At 41.7% G+C, this 6,864-nt stretch overlaps 2 long non-coding RNA genes across 2 annotated transcripts; both read right to left on the minus strand.

Annotated features, from left to right (window-relative positions):
* Nucleotides 1-1,194: 1,194 nt before the first annotated feature.
* On the minus strand, nt 1,195-1,811 carry LOC139394282 (uncharacterized). The gene is made up of 3 exons (XR_011629812.1): nt 1,758-1,811; nt 1,451-1,577; nt 1,195-1,318 (listed from the first exon to the last, which is right to left on the minus strand). It is a non-coding gene; the product is annotated as an uncharacterized lncRNA (long non-coding RNA).
* Nucleotides 1,812-5,019: 3,208 nt separating this feature from the next.
* LOC139394287 (uncharacterized) lies at nt 5,020-6,156 on the minus strand. Its single transcript, XR_011629814.1, has 3 exons — nt 5,746-6,156; nt 5,439-5,565; nt 5,020-5,307 (listed from the first exon to the last, which is right to left on the minus strand). It is a non-coding gene; the product is annotated as an uncharacterized lncRNA (long non-coding RNA).
* Between the last annotated feature and the right edge of the window lie 708 nt (nt 6,157-6,864).

A 6,864-nucleotide genomic window follows, 5' to 3' on the forward strand; every position in this document is an offset into this window, starting at 1 on the left:
TCATAAGTGGAATGAAAACGAAATAATAATCATACTGTAGAGATATAAAACCAATGGGGGAATCAAAACATTCCCCTTTACCTGGCCGTACTTTCTTTAGGTTCTACCTAGACTGGTTCACATTGTGAGTCCTCAGCCCCAATGGGGGAATCAAAACATTCCCCTTTACCTGACCGTAGTTTCTTTAGGTTCTACCTAGACTGGTTCACATTGTGAGTCCTTAGCTCCAATAGTCTGTGAGTGGGACATTTCTCCAATAGTCTGTGAGTGGGACATTTCTCCAATAGTCTGTGAGTGGGACATTTCTAAACTATAAGTGTGTATTGTGAGTCCTCAGCTCCAATAGTCTGTGAGTGGGACATTTCTAAACTATAAGTGTGTATTGTGAGTCCTCAGCTCCAATAGTCTGTGAGTGGGACATTTCTCCCATAGTCTGTGAGTGGGACATTTCTCCAATAGTCTGTGAGTGGGACATTTTTCCAATAGTCTGTGAGTGGGACATTTCTAAACTATACGTGTGTATTGTGTTAACTAAACAAAGGGCCTAGAGGCTCAGTTATCTTATCACATAACACTTCTCTAATCTTGCCAAGACAAGAGGCTACTTCCTGTTGCTAGCTACAACACAAAGTTTGGTGGCCATGACATATTTTCTGCTTTTATCAAAGATTTAGTAAATTATCTTTGAAAACATTGGCAGTTTTAAGTTGACACCATTTTATAATGCATGTATTTACAGAATATAATAGATATAATAGAGATGCTATTGCAGTAAAACCCCAATAAATTATTCAAAGTAGAATCAAGGTCATTTTTTAAAAAAGTTTTTATTTTTTATTGATAAAATGTGAACATTTTTGATCTTCTGGGGAAATTCCCCTTATATTTTTCCCAAAACAAGATAATATCATCAGGTATCCAGAGATGTTTATCAAATATTCCGACCACTAAGCCCATAACGAAGTAATATCCGAAGAGGAACTGACCCCTAAGGAGATTTATTACAAAATAGCATCACACATTATATTAACAATTCATATTAACATCAGCGTTTGAGTACATTTGAGTTCACTCTAGTACCAGTAAACCATTGACCATGAAAATAAATTGCATTTTATTAGAAAATTCAAATTAGAAGTTGCATTTCCTGCACATCAGTAAAATGCGCAACAACAACAACAACAACAACAACAACAACAACAACAACAACAACAACAACAACAGAATCAGTAGAAAAGGTCAAGGCTCATCATCGGGTTGTGTTGGTTTAGGTGTCAACTCCGTCTGCTATCACTCAGGGTCTGGAAGAACTTGCTTTCTGCAAACGACAAGACAAAACACATCGTCTGTTTTTTTTACATTTCTTTTTTAATAAACAACACATTTGTCATAACCTATGAAAGACACGTCCAAATCGACAACATTATGGGGGGACTTGGACCCAGGTTACCTGTCCTCTGTGAGATCCCCTTGAGGTGACACTTGCCAAGGTCCGCGTCACAGGTGTAGAGTCCCAGGCATCCTGCACAGTGACCATGACCACTGCAGCTCCTTGCCTGGATACCACTGCAGCCGTGCTACGGAGACATTACAAGGTCAATCGGTGACTCACATAAGGAAGATGTGATTCAACGTGTCTGCTGAATGTGACGTCCTTGGTGGGATCGAATTGACGAAGGAAGAAAAACTGTCGCTTCATTAAAGATCATTTATGACATGAAATGTTTTTAATGAGTTATCTAATCAACAACACTCACCGTGTCCGAGTTGAATTGACCAGAGTTGAATTGACCGAAACGTGTCTGTTCTCTGTCTGGAGAGGATCTGTGTCTGCACCACGTAGTCTCACCGACCTGGTGATGTGGAGAGGATCTGTGTCTGCACCACGTAGTCTCACCGACCTGGTGATGTGGAGAGGATCTGTGTCTGCACCACGTAGTCTCACCGACCTGGTGATGTGGAGAGGATCTGTGTCTGCACCACGTAGTCTCACCGACCTGATGATGTGGAGAGGATCTGTGTCTGCACCACGTAGTCTCACCGACCTGGTGATGTGGAGAGGATCTGTGTCTGCACCACGTAGTCTCACTCCAGGCTCTTCTCATCTCCCCGTCTGGACTACTGCAACTCTCCGTTGTCTGGTCTCCCCGCTTGTGCCATCAAACCCCCTGTAACTTATCCAGAACGCAGCAGCCCGCCTGGTTATCAACCTTCCCAAGTTCTCTCATGTCACCCCGCTCCTCCACACACTCCACTGGTTTCCAATCAAAGCTCGCATCCACTACAAGAGACGCAAGAGATAACCAGATTCATATCTCTGCTACTCACTTCCTGTCACCCAAACTAAGGTGTTTTAAAGATATACGTTTCTCAGGGTAGCAAAGTCATTGTTGTTCCCCGGAAATGGCATTTACGCTTCCGAGCGCAAGGAATTGAAGGTGTGTTAGGTTTTTAATGGGATCTTGGCACTAGATGACTGTCATGTATTAGTTGCTTGATAAAGTCCAGGATCTGGAGTTGAGGCAATGACAGATCCAGGATGGTTGACAAGGAGTTGTGAGATACATTTAGGAACTGGAGCCTGACAGTGTGAGCCAACGCATTGGGTCAGTCCAGGAAGGTCCTCATAATCTAATCTATCGATGTTGTTGTGTGAGATGTCTACGTGTTGGGTGTCGTCAGGCAGATTTGGTGGAACGCTGTTGAGATTCTGATTCTAAAATATCAGGTTGATTAGGACAGTTAGGTACAGTATAATATAAGGTTGATTAAGACAGTTAGGTACAGTATAATATAAGGTTGATTAGGACAGTTAGGTACAGTATAATATCAGGTTGATTAAGACAGTTAGGTACAGTATAATATCAGGTTGATTAGGACAGGTAGGTACAGTATAATATCAGGTTGATTAAGACAGTTAGGTACAGTATAATATCAGGTTGATTAGGACAGGTAGGTACAGTATAATATCAGGTTGATTAAGACAGTTAGGTACAGTATAATATCAGGTTGATTAGGACAGGTAAGTACAGCAAATGAAAGGATTTAAATATATACAGTTATCGATATATATGTATTTATCAAACTGTGGTTGACATCAATTCATAAGTGGAATGAAAACGAAATAATAATCATACTGTAGAGATATAAAACCAATGGGGGAATCAAAACATTCCCCTTTACCTGGCCGTAGTTTCTTTAGGTTCTACCTAGACTGGTTCACATTGTGAGTCCTCAGCCCCAATGGGGGAATCAAAACATTCCCCTTTACCTGGCCGTAGTTTCTTTAGGTTCTACCTAGACTGGTTCACATTGTGAGTCCTCAGCCCCAATGGGGGAATCAAAACATTCCCCTTTACCTGGCCGTAGTTTCTTTAGGTTCTACCTAGACTGGTTCACATTGTGAGTCCTCAGCCCCAATGGGGGAATCAAAACATTCCCCTTTACCTGGCCGTAGTTTCTTTAGGTTCTACCTAGACTGGTTCACATTGTGAGTCCTCAGCCCCAATGGGGGAATCAAAACATTCCCCTTTACCTGGCCGTAGTTTCTTTAGGTTCTACCTAGACTGGTTCACATTGTGAGTCCTCAGCTCCAATAGTCTGTGAGTGGGACATTTCTCCAATAGTCTGTGAGTGGGACATTTCTCCAATAGTCTTTGAGTGGGACATTTCTAAACTATAAGTGTGTATTGTGAGTCCTCAGCTCCAATAGTCTGTGAGTGGGACATTTCTAAACTATAAGTGTGTATTGTGAGTCCTCAGCTCCAATAGTCTGTGAGTGGGACATTTCTCCCATAGTCTGTGAGTGGGACATTTCTCCAATAGTCTGTGAGTGGGACATTTCTCCCATAGTCTGTGAGTGGGACATTTCTCCAATAGTCTGTGAGTGGGACATTTCTCCAATAGTCTGTGAGTGGGACATTTCTCCCATAGTCTGTGAGTGGGACATTTCTCCAATAGTCTGTGAGTGGGACATTTTTCCAATAGTCTGTGAGTGGGACATTTCTAAACTATAAGTGTGTATTGTGAGTCCTCAGCTCCAATAGTCTGTGAGTTTGACATTTCTAAACTATAAGTGTGTATTGTGAGTCCTCAGCTCCAATAGTCTGTGAGTGGGACATTTCTAAACTATAAGTGTGTATTGTGAGTCCTCAGCTCCAATAGTCTGTGAGTTTGACATTTCTAAACTATAAGTGTGTATTGTGAGTCCTCAGCTCCAATAGTCTGTGAGTGGGACATTTCTAAACTATAAGTGTGTATTGTGAGTCCTCAGCTCCAATAGTCTGTGAGTTTGACATTTCTAAACTATAAGTGTGTATTGTGAGTCCTCAGCTCCAATAGTCTGTGAGTTTGACATTTCTAAACTATAAGTGTGTATTGTGAGTCCTCAGCTCCAATAGTCTGTGAGTGGGACATTTCTCCAATAGTCTGTGAGTGGGACATTTCTCCAATAGTCTGTGAGTGGGACATTTCTCCAATAGTCTGTGAGTTTGACATTTCTAAACTATACGTGTGTATTGTGTTAACTAAACAAAGGGCCTAGAGGCTCAGTTATCTTATCACATAACACTTCTCTAATCTTGCCAAGACAAGAGGGTACTTCCTGTTGCCAGCTACAACACAACGTTTGGTGGCCATGACATATTTTCTGCTTTTATCAAAGATTTAGTAAATTATCTTTGAAAACATTGGCAGTTTTGAGTTGACACCATTTTATAATGCATGTATTTACAGAATATAATAGATATAATAGAGATGCTATTGCAGTAAAACCCCAATAAATTATTCAAAGTAGAATCAAGGTCATTTTTAAAAAATGTTTTTATTTTTTATTGATAAAATGTGAACATTTTTGATCTTCTGAGGAAATTCCACTTATATTTTGGCCAAAACAAGATAATATCATCAGGTATCCAGAGATGTTTATCAAATATTCCGACCACTAAGCCCAAAACGAAGTAATATCCGAAGAGGAACTGACCCCTAAGGAGATTGATTACAAAATAGCATCACACATTATATTAACAATTCATATTAACATCAGCATTTGAGTACATTTGAGTTCACTCTAGTACCAGTAAACCATTGACCATGAAAATAAATTGCATTTTATTAGAAAATTCAAATTAGAAGTTGCATTTCCTGCACATCAGTAAAATGCGCAACAACAACAACAACAACAACAACAACAACAACAACAACAACAACAACAGAATCAGTAGAAAAGATCAAGGTTCATCATCGGGTTGTGTTGGTTTAGGTGTCAACTCCGTCTGCTATCACTCAGGGTCTGGAAGAACTTGCTTTCTGCAAACGACAAGACAAAACACATCGTCTGTTTTTTTTACATTTATTTTTTAATAAACAACACATTTGTCATAACCTATGAGTGACACGTCCAAATCGACAACATTATGGAGGACTTGGACCCAGGTTACCTGTCCTCTGTGAGATCCCCTTGAGGTGACACTTGCCAAGGTCCGCGTCACAGGTGTAGAGTCCCAGGCATCCTGCACAGTGACCATGACCACTGCAGCTCCTTGCCTGGATACCACTGCAGCCGTGCTACGGAGACATTACAAGGTCAATCGGTGACTCACATAAGGAAGATGTGATTCAACGTGTCTGCTGAATGTGACGTCCTTGGTGGGATCGAATTGACGAAGGAAGAAAAACTGTCGCTTCCTTAAAGATCATTTATGACATGAAATGTTTTTAATGAGTTATCTAATCAACAACACTCACCGTGTCCGAGTTGAATTGACCAGAGTTGAATTGACCGAAACGTGTCTGTTCTCTGTCCCTGCGATTTCTGTTCAACTGTTTTGGCTGAGAAAATGAACCAAATCCCACAAAACCTCGGTTCAGACGGTCCTTATCGATTCGATCGATTACCCCACCGTGGAACGTAGAATATTCGTCACGGTGTCTCTCTTCGGGGAGAAAAGAAGCGCGCTGTCCTCTCGGCGAAACCTCGCCAGTACTCTCCCTGTTACCGATATGACCTGACCAACTCAACTGACCGTCTCTCTTTCCCCGTCTTGGGTTGGACACTCCTGACTCTGCTGAACTCAACGCCTGTGTTAAAATCAACAGGAGGAGACACTTCCCAAGAGGAGACATGTTGTCCATTAGAACTCTGACAACAACCTAGAAGTTTAGCCTGGGTAAAAAAAATCTGTATCTATCTCAGGCTTGGGATCCATTTATAAAGGCCATCCTGGACCTAGAACCCCTCCTCTTTAACTCATCTGTGACGTCTCTACATCTCATAGATACTCACTTTAAAATTTGAAAAGAAAAAGTAACGCCCCCCCCCCCCCCCCCCCCCCCCTGGGGCTACACATGTTTAACTAGCCGTGCAGTAAAGCTCGATGAGAGCAAATTGTAGTGATGTGATGATTGGTCTACTATTATGAGCTGTCTGCCAATCGCCTACTGCTTTGTCTGGAAGATAATAAGGGGAACTTTTAATGAGTATTTACCTAGTGCTCTGTGTCCTGAAGAGCCGTGCTTTTGTGACATATTAGAGAGACATAGAATCTCTCTCTCTCTCTCTCTCTCTCTGTCTCTCTCTCTCTGTCTCTCTCTCTCTGTCTCTCTCTCTCTCTCTCTCCCTCTCTCTCTCTCTCTCTGTCTGTCTCTCTCTCTCTCTCTCTCTCTCTCTGTCTCTCTCTCTCTCTCCCTCTCTCTCTCTCTGTCTCTCTCTCTCTCTCTCTCTCTCTCTCTCTCTCTCTCTCTCTCTCTCTCTCTCTCTCTCTCTGATTCTGTTCTTTGTTTTGCATCTCAAATGGCACCCTGTTCCCTGTATAGTGCACTACTACACTCTTAGGGAAAAAAAGGTGCTAAGTAGAAGCATACAGG

The sequence above is a fragment of the Oncorhynchus clarkii genome, unplaced genomic scaffold, assembly GCF_045791955.1.
Source record: "Oncorhynchus clarkii lewisi isolate Uvic-CL-2024 unplaced genomic scaffold, UVic_Ocla_1.0 unplaced_contig_10307_pilon_pilon, whole genome shotgun sequence".
In the NCBI taxonomy this organism is placed as follows: domain Eukaryota; kingdom Metazoa; phylum Chordata; class Actinopteri; order Salmoniformes; family Salmonidae; genus Oncorhynchus; species Oncorhynchus clarkii.